Source organism: Neopsephotus bourkii, unplaced genomic scaffold (assembly GCF_033783945.1).
Source record: "Neopsephotus bourkii isolate Nb327-2 ecotype Australia unplaced genomic scaffold, CSIRO-AGI_Nbou_v1 NB_951, whole genome shotgun sequence".
In the NCBI taxonomy this organism is placed as follows: Eukaryota; Metazoa; Chordata; class Aves; order Psittaciformes; family Psittacidae; genus Neopsephotus; species Neopsephotus bourkii.
In genome coordinates this window covers 1603448-1620364 of record NW_026901445.1, presented here as the reverse complement: position 1 = coordinate 1620364, position 16917 = coordinate 1603448, and the positions used below count along the sequence as shown (strand labels likewise).

Here is a 16917-nt window from a genome sequence, read left to right as displayed (position 1 = left end):
ACTGATCCTTCTCAGAAGCAGGTGGGAACAGGTGTCAGATTGTGCTTATAAAATGCTTTGAGAAGGACAAGAACTTTGCAGCTACTAAGTGTTATTACATTGAAGAGGCTCAGCTGTGACCCACCATGCTTGATTCATACTGCGATGGAATTTGAGTGTGTGGTCACCAAGGCACAAGAACATTTTGACATCCTATGAGTAAGTCTCCATTTCTTTTAAAAATTCAGGCCCCTGCTTTGTATGGGGCTCCTCAAAACGTGTCTATGAGAAAGTGAGCCCATCATATCGCAGGTCATAATATTTGCAAGTCTGTGCTAGGCGAGAACAGGATAGCAAACCAGGAAAAAATTCAGTGGAATAGCAAAGAGCAAGTATATAAGGGCCCAATCCTGGTGCCGCGGAGAGTAGCATGAGCTTCATCATTCCAGTGACTTTTGTGACTCCAGCTCACAAAACCCACAAAACACAAAGAGGGTCTAAGTTCATGATTTAAATACAAATTTTCTCTCTCTCTCTCCCATTGTCAAAACAGACATACAGAATTGGGTCAATCTCTTGTAACAGCACATCCCTTACCAGTACTACGATCACAAATCGGAGTTAATCTAACACTCCAAGTCTCTGAGCAGTTTTGGATAGATGACACTTTAAAATCCCAACCTTCTAGAAATATCTGTCATCTTATTTTTGCAAAATATGGAATTTCCAAAGCAAAATCTGCATTGGTCCAGTGTCCAGAACTATTACTGCTCGTCCAGGAGCAGTTTAACTTCTTGAAACCGTAAGTGAGGCATTTGTGAAAATACAAGTTACCTATGTCCTTAGATAGACCATGAATATTGTGCTTCAAAATAGAGATCCCTTGTACACACTAACAAAATACTTTTGGTTATTCTAAGATTTTCTGAAAGTGTATTAATTACATTTTATTTTCTTTCTGGGGAACCATCTAACATTACTAAAGGCTTTTGGGGGAGTGCCTGCAAAACAGCGCAGTTTCAGTTCCACTTTTAGAGTCTCCCTAAAACATTAAAAAATCCATTTTCTATTAATTATTTTGTGATATATAAATTCTCTGTGCCTGTGTTGCACTGATCTGCCAGTATTGCACTGACAATATCAGGAAGCATTTGGGACAGCATGTAATTCAGTGTTGAGATTTATCAAACACTTGCTCATACCAAACTCAGGCAGATAAAGGCTAGATGCAAACTCTAGTGAAAATCATGACTTAACTACCCTGTCAAGAGTCAGGAAAAAAATTTAAGTCTGCTATGCAGTAATTTTCCTTTAATTATGGCAAAAAAGTCTAGAGAGTATGCTACTTAATAAGCAAAGCGCACCAGAACTGACAGGATCAAGAGAGAAGAGTTATCTCTGCACTGGGAGCTTTCCTGTTCCCACTTCATACATTTGACACGATACAGTATAAGCCTGTTGTGCGTGTGTAGGTACACACATGTATACACACATAAATGCACTATGTAAACACCTATATACATACTGCATGCAATTGAGAAGCGTGCAAGTGACAAGCTCTTAATTCCTTGGTAAGCAGTTCATGCTTACTTTAAATCACTTGAGCATCTTTCTTCTTGAGCACCCTGTCAAACTTTTCCATTTGTCATATGAATATAAATGAGTTATCTCTGGTCAGTTTGGGTTAGAATATTTCAACTGGACTTAGGCACTGCCGTGAGCCTTGTGGCAGTCTCTTAAAGTATGAACTCAGAGGCAGATGTCAGGGAGAATTTTCCCTTTGTTTTCCAGCACGTACAGTTAGTCTAAGAACACAGGTTTCCTGAGATAATAATCACCCCACAAAAATCTTTTGAATTAGGTGGTGTACTTTAGTGGGAACAGGATGGAACACATCACGACATGCGCTCACGGTTATGCAGCGAGTGATGCAATTGTAGTTTAAGCATGATTTCCTGCTTCTCTTAAATTAATGAATTCTTTACAGGCCCAGAAGGGCAAACTCCCCCCACCCTCCTTCAGCCAAATACGTCCCTCTATCTCAGCTCTCCTGTGGCTGGGCTCCGTCCTAGGGAGCCCCGATTAGTCCTTACCCAAGGAATGCCAAAGCCAAAGTATTACGGAAGCCAGTCAGCTGAATTCATACACTTTGGACCCTGAGTTCCTAAGAGTAACCCTAATTAATACCCCACAGCAGAGAACAGAGTTTAGTGGATATATTATCTCAGTCAAGCCGTTAGGTGTTTTTCAATCTTTACTTAGGTACTGGATATACATTAAATTTTTGGTGTTAAGTGCTTGGTTTGGGGAGATGTTTCCTCTTTCATTATACAACAATCGGCTAATGATTCCTAGTTAAAGTCTCTGATAATGATGTGCTTTTTAAAAAGCACATGTGGGAAGACACACACACACACTGATTCAGGTTGTAATGACCGATGAAATATACTTGTACACTGAAGTGCTATTGCTCATGTGGCCATTTTGGTGGCTGTGCGCAGGCCTTCAGTTTAGGGTGAAGAATGGCATATTAGGAGAACAGATTTCTCTTACCACTAACTTTCTGGTTGATCTTGGGCCAGTCACACAGACTGCTTCTGAGGCTGCTTTGCCAGCTGTTAAATAAAAATAACAGCATTTAGCTACCTTTGTAAAACCCAGTGTGACTTTTCACTAAAAATGCCCATGGAATTCAACATGCAATGAGAAAAGGCTCAAAACTGGACCCAGGGTTGTTCTACATCAGCTGAGGTTCTAGCCCACACAAGAACTGAACAGAACCTCAATTCAGGTAAACGTAACATCTCAAGACAAACAATTGAGTCTGGCAAAAAGCAAGTGATTTAGGGCAGGGGCTGTGTCACACGCGGAAGAAATCAATGTTATGCAAACAGCTTTCTGAGTCACTCTTGCTATCCTCCCTTGAGAATTTTCCCAAAGGACACCCTGGCCAAAGTCACTTGTGAATCTCACAATGTCTTTCCTACAGAAAAAAATGTAATTCTTGGGGGACAGGTAACGAGTCTAGGGAGAAGCTGGAAGAGTACAGAGTATCTCTAACAGCACCTCGTTCATAGGGACCAAAACCAGTGACAGCTGCATGGCCCACAGTGAACACAGGGTGAATCACACAGTTTTAAGTGGCAAGTGTGTGTGTGTGCAAGTGTCACACAAACCTACCACCACCATCAGTATTTAGTAGCCACAAGTCAGCTTTCTCACTAGAGAGGCCAAGGATTAGACTGGCCATGTAGACTGGATTAGTCTATGGCTGACCATGTGTTTGTTGGTGTAAGGCAGGGGTGAAGAAAACTTGCTGACACTACTCAACAGAGTTCACCAGGCCTCATAACATGGTGCTTCCTAGCACACACAGAAGAAACTCGGGATGCTATCAGGAATCCTCTCCCTTAGTTGATGCTGAGCTTAAGGTTCCCATGTGGTTTTCTGCATCAGGGCACGTTCTCAAGGTACAACACCTCTATCGCCAGTTGCTCTCAGCTGAGCAAAGAAAGCGATTGGGTCACCTAGGGCTTCATTACAGGGAATATGCTCCTTTAAATTCAGATTCTTTTCCATCAGACACAAACCTGGCATTATCTTCTTTTTATCATTGCAAATAAAGGACAGGCTCATAAAGCAGAGGTTACAGACAATGTTACTGCAGCTGAAAGAGTAAATGAATGCTCACAGCATTTCTCTTTGTCTTATTCCTCATATCTGGCCACTGGAAGGTTGTATGGCGGGAACTACAATAAGCTAGATGCATTTTTTCTGGTTTTCATATTACAGAGATATTAGCTCAACAGAGGTAGTTAGCAAGTAAAATTGGTTGTGCCTGGGAAGTTTGAGCTCTCTGTTCTGTGAACCTTGAAGTTCAGAACCACATTGGTCCCTTTATCACCTGAAAATCCCAGCCCTTCTTTTTTGCATAGACGTACAGAAAGCTTGATTTTTGTTGGAAGTTAAACATTTTCAAGCTTTTGCATCTAGTGAGTGATTGCTGCATTCTGCCACAGAGGTAGCTGCATTTCAGTGCTGGGTGAGTGAGTCTTATGGAGCTAAACCTCATTTACCAGAATCGCTATTATGTAAAAAAACTCATTTGACTTTGGGAGAAAAGAAGAGAAAATATAAGTGGCTTGGCCAAGCAATGATGAAGTGGTGAGAACAATACAGTGATCTGAAGGACACAGTTCCTCCAGCAGGAAAGGAATTATTAGTGTTTAAACAAAGCACCATTGCCAGGAGTGAACGGAGGGGAATAAGAAAGGAAACATTTAAATGGTAGCAGAAGGTATCCCCTGATAGGGATGTCCATTAAGTTGTGGAATTGCATCCCATAGGAATTCCTGATTTCTTGGAATATATATGGCATATATAGATGGCATTAATAAAAAGCAAACATACAATAAGAAATAATCTTGTGTTGGCTAAAGAGATAGATAATGCTCTAGCAGACCAGCTGGACCATTTATGATATGATGACATGATGCATACAAAACAAAGTCATGTTTTCAGTTGTACATCAAATATCCTAGAAAACCTGCCTCCGATCCTAAAGCCCATTCAAACAAAATATTTCCATATTACTTGAATAAAAAGACATGACTTCTAAACAGTTGGACAAGGCTGAGCTTCACTTATATTCCACGGTCTTCAAATTCAGGCATGTTGAAATTCAAATGGAGTTTAGGCTCTCTACTTACAGTTGGCAAAATATTCAGGGATCCCACTTTTGGGGAGGGTCTCTATAAATGCAAAGGTAGAGACTTCCAAAAGTGTTTGTCACTAGCCTGACATCTGTACAGCTAACTAGGGCTTTAGGAAATCCCATCTGCGTGTAAATGGCTCAGATGATGAATACTACTCGTGAAAGCATCAGAGAGGTTTGATTTTTTTTTCTCCCACAAAATTTTCTTTAAACAGAGAGCTAAGAGGAATGAGGATTTTCCCACTGTAATTCCAATTAATCTATTCAACCCCATACACGCATGGCCGTATTTACCACTCCCAACTGTTTAAAAATGCCAAGGCAGTGTCTAAATCATGCAATTGGCATAAAAATCACTACTAGTTGTAATACAATATGGGTTTGTTTTTATTTGTTTTCTCTTTTCTACCCTAAATTTTAAAAGGGATTTGGACATCTGACTCCCATTAAACAATTAAAAACACCTTAACAATGCAGCCCTTTGAGTCTCCAGAGAGCTGACAGGTCCCTTTTCAAGCCCCCCCCAGGCACTGGAAACGTACTTTATTAAATGAGAACTGAAATTCTCATGCTATCACTCGACTAGAGGAGCTAGAAAACCCACAACAAATACCGTTAGGCTTGTGATGAAATACTAGACAGTAGGATATTCAGCACTAGCCTCCAATTTTCTTTAGTGCCAGTAACAGAGCTGATTTTGTAGCACTTATATGGCTATGTACCCAGCTGAAAATCACAAATCTAATCACTCCGTTTCCAAACTCCTCAGAGTGCACTTGCAAATATTCATTTCCAATCAATTTGCACCTGCTAATATTTCTCAACGCTCACATGTGATGACAGAGTCAGAAGCAATGCCAGTGCTTACTATTTCTATTGCAATAGCATAAAGAAGCTCTGTGCATAGATCACAGCCCATTGTCCAAAACAGGCACAGCATAAATAGGAATTCCTTTCGAGAGGATCTTTTACGAAATCTCTATATACACACCTTTCTTTACACCATTGCCTTAGCTTCTACCAGGCTCGTAATTCAGACAGTCCTCAAGGTTTCAGGGATCCTGAAACAAACATCTTTGTTGTAGGGAATGAAACATCTGGCCAGGGCTCACCCACCAAGCCCAAGTCCAGGTAAAAGGCAGAGCAGAACTGGAGAGACACCCTTTTTGGGGTCATACCTGACAAGACAGAGGCTGAACACTAGCCAGACTGCGACAGCCTCCCCCCTCTTCCCCGATAAGTAGGCATATAAATAAATAAATAAACGGCATCCTAACTGCACTGAGAACTCAATAAAACAATCACATCAAATATGAGGAGGTATAAATCTCATGTCTGCACAGGTAACCCACTCAATTGCTTTTATTATGGCTCAGCCTGACTCCATTTATTACTATCCGTGGCCTAGGTGAAGGATGTTTGCATGGAGGGTGGTCTCCTGGTGAAATCCTATCCCTGGAGCAGTGACAATCAGCCCATATAGAGGTGGATTTTGGTGGGGAGACCAAAGGCAGATCTATCTGTCTGCATGAAAACCAATCAATAACCCTGTAACTAGACCCCTTGTCACTGGGAAATGGACAACACAATAGTTCAATCCTGGAGCCATAGGAGAGGAATAGCTGTGGTAGAGGTGTGAAGAATGACAGGATGTACACATGAAGTGTTTGAGACATATGGACAGAATACGTCTGTCCATATAGACATTGAGAGGCAGTGATGGAGTAGGAGGAGCATAGAAGGTACATTTATATATATAGTAAGCAAATCTGAAAAGTTGATGTGTTCAGAGGAGGGTATGGGGAAGGTAAAAGCAGAGTTATGCTGCATTTTTTTATAGGACATTTATAGGAGGACTGTGAGCACAATGCAGATAGGCACCTTTGGGGAACTGCTCCTGATGGTTGGAGAGTACACATGAGTGGATCAGTATATGGCAGGGAGTGTGTCTCTGGGTAGGTACATAGACAGTGACACAAAATGCTGGTAGGCTAAAGGAAGCATATGTGGGAGTTCGATGTGGTTGGGGAAGGATATTCCTTTGTCCTCTGTCTGGCTTGGGATTTATGTGTGTACTAGTTTTGACAGAGAGGAGGCAGAGTGATGTGCCAAAAGCCTGAATTAACGGACTGTGAGTTCACAGATAGGTTTCCCAGAGAATACTATGTATGAAACATTTACCCAAACCTCACTGTTAAATCAGGAAGGGAGATTCTGGTGGCTTGTCTCTGCCTGGTTGAAAAATAGAAATAGGACATTTCTTGCTGCTGTCATCCCTTAGCTCTGCAGTTCCTATAGCTTTTCTAAAATCTGCACAGCGTATTGATCCCCAGGCTTCTAGCAGCTCCCCCAACACACGCACATATGCATACATACAGAGAAATGCTTGACTTTGCCTCTATTAATTGTTCCTGCCTGGGGCCAATTTAGTTTTTATTCTTTTGGCTCCATTTTGAACAGTTCCTCCTCCTTCCAAGATAAGCACCCTTCCCCCTCTGCAGGGTCCAAGGCACAGGGTTAAACATCCATCTCTGGTTGGGAGGCAAATTGCATCAGGAATTGCTATCAGCTCTGCTCAAAATGCCCATCACTGTAGTTCAGTTGAGAGGGTGGCATCCATGTTTTGCAAGACAGACTAATGTCTGTTCATTAGTTTATAAAAAGAAAACCAGAGACTGTGATGAGAAGACAAAATCACAAAAGAAACTCTCACGTACCTGTCAGACAGGATGCCCTGCACCACCTCTAGTTTCAGGGTAGTTTGGAGGGTTCTGGTAACAACCCAGTCCCTGTTTGGTCATGGACAGTTAATATCCCAGTCCTTCAATTCCCGGATCTAGTCCTCATTTTCTTCAAGCTGAGCTGAAATATGAGGGCAACCTCATTGCCCCACTGCCCATTTTCAAGCTTTCACTTAAAAACTGTGGTAGTCTTTGGGCACTAACATTTGGGCACCTCTTCAAGGGTCTATTGCCTTTCAACATACTCATATTTCTCTAAAACTTAAGACCAAATTTTGGTCATCTGCCTAAAACAGTAAGGCCACAGAACAATCTAGCTATGTAATAGTGCCTACTTGAATATTTTCTCAAATTTACACCCTTTGTTGGTTGTTTAAATCTAGATTTTTGAGCTTGAAAAAAATGTACATTAATACATAAATCATATATACACAAAAATACATACACACATTAATAAAATCAATATGGAAGGGAGGAGATGTAGAAGAGGAAGGGAAGGAATATGATTTCTGAAGAAAAGGACATGATGTTTGCATACTAAGGGCGGGGGGAAGCATATTTCTGGGACATGCTATGTACAAATGGGCCAAATGAGCAGAGTGGAAACTGCACAATGTCACAAATTCCCTCTCCCTACGGAACAAACAGCAAATGTAGAGTTTTAAAGAGGTGGTATTTGCAATGCTGAAGGAGGAGAGAGCAGGAGGAGAGCTGGGTGGAGTTGGGGGGAGGAAATGATAAGGATGGAGTGAAAGGCTAAAGCAGATTTTACTTGGATACTGTCAAAACCAGACTGCTGCATTTTTACATGAGGCAGCCTTGGCCACTGTGCCAAATAAGATGCAGAGTCATCCAGTACTGACATCCAACTCCCTTAAGTGGCTTTAACAACTTTGGGCTCTGCGTGTGCCTGAGTCAAGGGTCTGCGCATATGGAAGCAGCCAGGATGGGGACGCAGGAAATGTATCTGGCTGTGTGCCGATTCTTGTGAGGTGCAGAAGCTGGAAAGCAGGGAGGAACTGCAGGGTGATGGTGTGTGCACATGAGGGCATAGGTATAAATTTGTAGAGATGACTGCCATAATTCTAACCTCGTTTGCAGATTACATGAATTTCTGTGACCTCCAAATATTTAAAGAAAAATATATGCCTATGGGTGACTCCCTCATGGGTCTTGGTGCCCAGCAGGCAAAACTGGCGGAGCTAGTGGGACAGGAAGACATGGAATGGAAGGGAATGTGGCCCATTTCAGGTGGATGTGTATACAAGGAAATGCCCCTGGCACAGTAAAAGGCAGTGTATAAAGTGATCCTAGGAAATCCAGTCTTTAGAGGGGTGTGAGAGGAGGGTGTCAGCCCTGTAAGTGAAGCCCTTGTGCAGCTCAGAGCACCACCTTTCCAAAATGAAAGTGCCTTCTGCACCACTTACATGTGCTTTGGAACCACTCTAAGCACAGTGAGGTAACTTGAGCATGGAAACCTGGGTGCATTTGTGCAGATAGGCCGCTGAGTCTCTATTGTTCCACCAGACAATCTTCTCTGTAACAGATATTTGGGCGAGACATGCCCTATACCCCATGACATGTGTACAAGGAGGAGCATGGGCATATCACTAGGGCAACGTGTCCAGCTGGGAGTATAGACTTATAGCAAGTAGGTATTATTGGTCTGTGTAGCAACTAAGAAAAGTCTTATCCATGGAAACAACATTGTAACTCTACAGTTACATGCAGGGAGTCACAGAGGTGAGCAAAGGCACAACAATACATGTCTTGGAAGCCTGTTTTTGTGGGGCTCTGCACAGGATTCTGCGTGACTGCTTCCCAATGGTGAGGCAGTCACGTGAATGCACTGATGAACTGTGGCTGTGATCAGATGATTGGAGGGGTCCTAGCAGTGCTCCTCTCTTTTTGTCAGTGGTTCTTTTGGTGAGACCTGGGGCAAGGTGCTATGGCAGCCATACCACCAATGTGCTGAGGAGAATGTAGCTCGTGAGATGGGCAGCGTCAGTCATATAAATGTGTGCATGCGTATGGCAGGGTGGCATCTGCTGAGGTGTGTGAACACAGGAGGTGTGTGGCAGGATGGGTACGGATACATATACACAAAGACATCGTGTACAAATGCTGGAACATGTGCCTGTCGGGGTACCTAGTGAATCAGAGGGAATGGGGGGTGTACATGGCATGATATATTTGTCAGGGACTGGATGTGTCCTAGTTCATCTGATACCCAGGGATAGTGGGGGCAGAGGGGTTACACTAAAGGAGGTATTTCTAATGACGGCCATAGTTCAATGCGCTGGACTCTGCCCTCCCTTCCTCTCCCCTCCCCTCCCTTCACACTCTTCTCCTCATTACCCAGGTTATCTTGTTTGGGTTAAGAGGCCAATTTCAACAGACTATAATTGAAGAGTGAAGAGAATCTGATAAGATAAGGAAGGGACATCATTCCTCAAGGGATCAATAGAGGTTTCATGTTCCTCCTTCCCCTGCTGTGTCCCTAACATGCTAACACTCTGTGTCCATGGGCCTGGTTTATTTGCTCTTCTTGTCTGCAAGACCAGAAAGGAAGTGTGGGAGCAGGGGGGGCTGTAGCCCCATCTGTCACACAGCCAAAGCAGGGGCAGGGGCAGAAGCAAGGGACAATGGGGACACTGGTGGTGATACTGTCCCCTCCACCTCTGGGAGCCAGGAGGAGGCAGGGAAGTGACAAGCCTGATGCCCTCCTGGCTCTGTCAGAGGTATGGGCTCACAGAGGAGTGTTCACCTCTGGCCTTTTATCTTGGCACTGCAAGGGAAGGATATTGATAATTTGTCTAGATTTAGACCTGCTTTTCCTAGAGCCCCCGTGCAGAGAAGCCCAAAGCTTTCTGCAAGCACTCATGGGGTGACCTCTTAGGGCCCCACAGGGTAAGGGCGGTATAATTACCCCCCCCACAAGGAAGGTGGTAGCTGCTCCTGATTAGGTTTATGTTAGGATCTGAGGTTCAGGCTTGACAGCCCCAGTATCTTACAAACCACATTTAGTAGTTTTTTGGACCAAACCAGCATTAGAGGATCCCCTTAAGAAACACGGAGCCACCTCAGCAGTGAATAGAGGTCCCTTTATGACAGGGCTGCCAGGGCTCCCACGCTGCACAAGCAGCTTGTTCCACTCCTGCGTCATGCTCCTCAGCAGGAAGATGCGCACTTCGCACAAGTAGTGTGAGGCCCACATGAACCCAAGCGCCCGGAGCAGTGCTGCCTGGGGCAGTACAAAGACGTCTCTCCAGAAGGCCCAGCCTCTCGCATCAGGCAAGCGCTGTGGGTGCTCCCCAGTCCCCACAGCCAGCATGGGGATATTTGGGCATGGGGAGATGAGCTGACAGGTTAGTAAAGTGCAGGATTCAATCCAGATCCCATACAACAGGGCTGGGCAAGTTTCTGGAGAGCCTGAGAAACAGAGGGGTCTGGGGCTGAGATATCTTCTTCCAGCTGATTTCTCTTTTATTTTTAACACCCAGAGAAACAGATGCTCAGAGCAAGTCAGTCATGCAGTGAGCATGTGGCAGAGTTGGGAATACAACCCAGATCCCCTGACTCCCAACCTCAGGCTTTAACCACTAGACCATGCTTCCCTCTAAGCCACCTTGAACTTTCCTCAGTGAGGATGGGGGCTACTAAGCCTCTGTGGGCTGCAGTTTACCAAGCTGTCAGGAGTGTGCTCACTGGACCGCCTCACCAGAGACAGCCTTCCTCACGCATGCTAAAAAAGTTGAAAAGAAATTCATTTCATGGCCGGTGGTTGCTTAAAAAAGGCGATTCCAGCATATGTATGTGATAAATGTTAACTGTGCATTAATCGCATTAAAGAGGACCCTATAAACTTTTCATTTCTAATTAAATTCTGGCCGGTGATTCTGGCGAAGCCAGCACACTCCAGGCCTTTGTTTATGTGGAAAATTAAAATGCAAATACAATGGAATTTATTTCCATTACTAGAGTGATATGCTGGGCTCCTCTGTTTAACAGCCTCCAATTATTCTCAAACAGGTCTCTCTCCCTCTCTCCCCACCTCTCTCCCTTCCTCGCTCCCTCATTTTTTCCTCCCCCTATTACCCTGATGCTGCTGCCCCAGTATGAGAGGTGGGAGCTGGTAAAGCAGTGGGTGGCCAAAGGATGGTGTCATCTGTTCAAGGTCAAAATGCAGGCAGGAATACCAAGGAGGATGGGGAGGAAAGAGTGGGAGAGCACAAACAAGGGGGTAGGGGAAGTAACAAGGCTTGAGCTAATAGGAGTAAGGAGTGACCTGTTAGCAACCTCAGTGAGAAATACAAGCTAAACTTACTGGCTGGCTAAATCACAGCTATATAGATGTCCTGGCTGAGGGAGGTCATGGATCTTTCCTTGATGGGATATTTTGGTGAGAGGGTACAGATGAGAGCTTGCTCTGGAAGTTTCCTGGATCTTTCACAGCCTTTTTTGTAGATTGTTCTGGATGTGTCTGCTGCTGGGCCAAATCCTGATGGCTGAGGAAGCACAGAACAGGCCCAATGCCAGACACATTGCCTGCGCAGAGAAAATAAATCCATGCGGCAATGACACATAATCATCAGCTGAAAAATAACTGAACTATCTTGTTCATTTCCAAGGGACCAAATGTGCTCCACTGTCTTAGGGCATTAGCGTACAATATCCACGCAAGTCAGAAGCCATTGCACAAACCTAGAGATTCATTGTACATTTCAAATTTCTTAGCACATATATTTACTGGTAAATGCTGCTGACGCAGAGCCCCATTCTTTCTTACATATATAACAGACCCAGGTCAGTTCAGACATGGGAACACTGCCAGACAGTCAAACACAGATCAGAGGCATATGCTAACTGACACAGCTGCCCTTCTATGTGTCAATATAGAAAGTCACACAGAAGACCCTTGCAAAGGCAAGTGTGCACTTCACTGTAGACACATGTTGTCATTTACACATCCCTTCACACGCACAGTCAGATCTATCTGAAACTGCACAGTATAGTCTACTCTTGGACATACCTGTGGAGAAATCCAGCATATGGAGACTTATCCAGAAACATAACTGAAAAGTCTTATCAAAACCCCTGAGCGCACCAGAATGTGCACACTCATGTAAACATGTTCACATAGCCTTAGCTATATGCTGACAAAAGAAAGTGGTCATCTGAGGCATGCGGCTGAGAACCAGCCAGAGATGCCACCCTGTGTGTCACATAACACACACATAAGCGGTGCATCCTCAGCACATCCCACTGGCAGGGAGAGCTTGGGAGCCAAAGGGATATTCTTTTAGTGCATGTGAACATCTTAAGGAATCACCCAGTGTAAATGATACTGCCCCAGCCTAGACAGGGAAACAGGAGAAGGACACATTCACTTACAAGACTGAAAAGAGGCCATTACCCAGTCAAACAACCCAGTGCCCGACATCATTATTCAATACACAGGAGCCCTGAAATGCACACTAACTCAATCACAAAGACACATGATTACAAAATAATACTGATGGAATCAATGAGACAGACATGTGGTCATACAAAGCACACCCACCCTTGTGTTAATACATAGTAACAGCCGCCCAACAAGCAAATATAAACCAGCCATTCACGACCACAGTGGCAAAACATGGGCCTGCATTCTCAAAGGAGATTTGAAAACACTGGCACCAAAACCCACCCTTGCCAGGTCTTTGAGCAAAACTTGAGGTGTGGGCAAAATCTGGCTGTTGTCAGCCTAGTGAGTGACAAAGAGTAAAAGCCTCGGCTAGGAGCACACTGAGCATGCTCATGTCCTAGTGAGGCTGGTGGGCACTCAGGGCACTCAGGACCATGCAGGACTGCACCCATAGCTTTCAAAATAGGCTGGTTCAGTGAAGTGACACCTTTGCTCAGTGACCAAAAGCATCATGAAGTCACTCTTAACCACAGGGGTGCATGACTCACCATAACACAAACCAGCGTAAGAAAGCGAAACCTGCTGGATATCAGAAACACAACACATCCATGCTATGGATGGATGCAAACGCAGTTCAGCACCCAAAGCCACAGAACCATCTCACAACATGCCTCTGCAAAACAGCCCAATCCTCTTCCCAGACCACAGCAACACACCCAAAAGACACAGCACTAGTGTCTTTCCCCTTCTGAAAGACAAAAAGCGAAGTGCCACATAAAACTTGCTCATAACGGCACAAATAGTCAACCTTCCTTTTGCCTTGCAAACTGTGCCAGAGCATGCTAACCCAAGTACTTAACACAAGGCCCACATGGCTGGCTACTGCAAATCCTGCATGATCTTCTTGGGAGGGAGACAGGGAAACTGGACTCCAAGACCTCTCCCTGGCACAGGAGGCATCAGCACATACCACACTGTGTGCACAAGAATATGCCATTATTGAAAAAGCCAGCAAGGCTGGGGAAGACCGCTGTGGTTGTGTGTGCCTGTGTGCGTTGTGTGTACAGGAATTCCCCTTCCTCTGCCGAGTGCTGCTGCTTGTAGCCATTAAAAAGCCTAGGTCCTCATGCTGGGTGTTCAGTGAGTATTGATTCAGTCTGCAAGCAATTTTAATATTTCTTCAGGGACTTTCCAGCAACAGCACAAGTCATTAATTCACCCTCCCAAATTGCTTATTCAATAGCAGGAACATGGCTCCTGAATAAAGTCCCAGAATTTATGTGACTCACATGAGTCAGGAGGTCAAACAACTGTTATGGAGCGAAGTTAAAAATCCAAATAAAATATTGACACTTTTTTGGGGAGTGAGAGGAGGGGGAAGGGAAAGAAAAGGTATTTAAAATAGGGTTTTGTTGCAATGCCCCCAGGATAAAGAACAGAAAGAGATTGAAGACAAGTTGGAGTTTGTAAAATCAATGGGATTTATTGCATATCCGCTTGGCATTTAATAACTCCTTCCTTTCCACCTCCCCCTGCTCTGTATGTACATGGAGCAGATAAACTCTTCAACAAAACTACAAATAGCCAGCCACAGTGTGCACAGATGGACACCCAAACAATAACGCTTGAAGGCAGGCATGCAGGGATAGGTATTACTGTAAGGCAGTGGCAGAGCATCAGAAGATCTTCTCAGGACCCAGGGTTTTGACTGAGCTATACAGAGCCCACCACATACGGCATTACATATGCCCATATAGCAGCAGACAATCTACATCCACAGTCTTTATAAAAGAAAGATGAGAGGGAAAACTGAGGCACAGAGTGGATTAGAAGAGTCCACCATCAGGGTGGCTTGATCAGGACCCAGGTCTCCCAATGCTCAGTGTTTTTCACGGTGAAGGACTCTGCCTTTTCCGGGAATGAAAGGACACACAGTGACCAAGATCAGACCACAAGAATGCATCTATCTCACAGGAGGGTCACACAAACCACACAAGAATAAATGCACACACAGACATCACAAGCCCATCCGTATGCAGATAGACACACACACTGATACAAATACATACATGCTTTTATTGAACTTATTGCTATTCAGAGAGCACCACAGCCAGATTACACACACAAGTAAGAAACATACCTGCAGCCAGACATACACACAAATGCCTGCCTGCAAATGCACAAGCACATACATGCACACTGATATATTGGTATAGCCTCATACAGCTGTATATCCACACTGAAAAGGTCATGCAAACTGGTGTGTTGCTACAAACCTAGATTTTACTTACAGTTGTATCTTTCTAGCTAGCCACACATAAATGGATCCCTCCCCCAGCCCCCCAGCGCATTCTGTGCAAGTCTCTTAACATAGGGTTGACTCCTTATTGTATTATACTGGTAGCTGTTTCAGTGAACCTATGCTGATTTTCTACCAGTCAAAGATCTGAGACTGCAGTAGCCATCAAACAACATTTATTCATTAGCACTAACTCCATAAGACCAAGCACACAAAAATATAGCCTAACCATCTAGTCAAATATTACTTGATGGCTTGGGATGTTTAAGTGGGCTTTCTTTGATTTATTTGGGCTTTTGTTTGGCTGGTTGACTTTTTAGCAAAGATTTAGGGCAGGTGCTTTCTCTGAGCTGAGATTTTCTAAAACGCAATTTTTCAAGGGCTTTTTTTGCATTGTGATAAAAATAGTGTTCGACAGTATTTTCCCCCTGTCCTTTCCTAATATGTCTTTTGACCAAATACACAGTGTGGTTTTACAATTAAGCAAGGTGATGAAAACTTTGGAATTTCCATAATGATGGTTAAAAAGGATTACTATTTTTGCATTTAAAATATGCTTCTGTGTTATTTCTATGATTGTTTTTTTCATTATTGATTTTGCAAATGCCCTTTAAAAATGGGAAGATAGAATCTTTGGGCCACTTTATGCTACCTCCTGTCTTCTTAAACTACAATTTATTCAAGAAAAAATGTAAAGATAGCATATGTTCATAAATACCATTGCCCATGTTCCTCTGTACTCCACTTATGAATCCTCATTGCATCTGATATTGCCCAATCTAAGTTATATCAAAAAATGAAATACATGCTAATTTACACCTGGAGGTATTCCAATTCATTAGGCAAACAAGCAGTTAATTTGGATTAAGGGGACACTGCTTTGAATTAATGGAACTGGATAAATCACTAAAATTCTCTAGAACATCGTGATTTTCAGAAAGAATATCTTCAATTTGAAATACAGTATTGCACTGCAAAAGCCTAAACTGAAAAACTTCCATAATTAATTATTATAACTCAGGTCTTAAGATAGTGTTAAACAACTGCTGGACCTCTTCTCTGCTTAGCCCAGCTAGTGCCTGGTTCAGAGTGTCAAGCTCTGGACAAATCAGTCTTAAAGATCGCTAAAGCTCACAGGGAGAAAAGTTGCCTGCATGGGGATGTAGGGATGAGGAAACACTTGCATGTGGGAGGATCATTTAAACTGCTGCTCTTGGGAGTAGGTTGTCAATTTGGTGTTGCTGAAGGAGTCTCAGCTGAGACAATTTCATTGACAGGGAATAGGCAACAAGCTTGTTTCCATGGGCAAGTGAGAAAATTAATCTGAATTAACTTTGCCAGTGCATTGGTTAAAAGCATTAAAACATTGTTCGGATGCTCATTCAAAATTTGAGTGTCCTAAATTGAATTTAGTTTACTTCATTTCCAAAGTGAATTAAGCTAAACTAAATTAAAGCTGCCTTAATTCTAAACAAGGGAGTCAGGTGTAATGTAGTTTAACTAGACCACTCTAATTTCACACATTCAGTTAATTCACATTAGTCATTTTGCGTAGCCTACGTAGGCAAACCCTTAGACTGCTAACTCCTATGGACAAGGACAGTATTTATACAGAAGGCAGAAAAAGGGGACCCAAATGTCCAGTGTACTCAATCAGCCACCATGATAGTGACAGAACAAGATAGATATTATGGGTTGCTGAAGGCCCACAGAAACCCACAGCTCTGCAGCTAATCGGGTCAGTACCAGATACGAGATTTAGAAATAGAGCAGATCT

The 16917-nt window shown here is 43.4% G+C and overlaps 1 protein-coding gene and 1 long non-coding RNA gene across 15 annotated transcripts in view; one reads left to right on the top strand and one right to left on the bottom strand.

Moving 5' to 3' along the window:
- PAX2 (paired box 2) overlaps positions 1 to 16917 on the top strand; it is a 96982-nt gene that overhangs the window by 19690 nt on the left and 60375 nt on the right. The window lies entirely within an intron of this gene.
- Positions 1755 to 16917, bottom strand: part of LOC133215055 (uncharacterized) — a 193311-nt gene continuing 178148 nt past the window's right edge. Inside the window, exon 3 of the long non-coding RNA XR_009726300.1 lies at positions 1755 to 2594. This is a non-coding gene — a long non-coding RNA (uncharacterized LOC133215055). The remainder of the gene's footprint in view (positions 2595 to 16917) is intronic.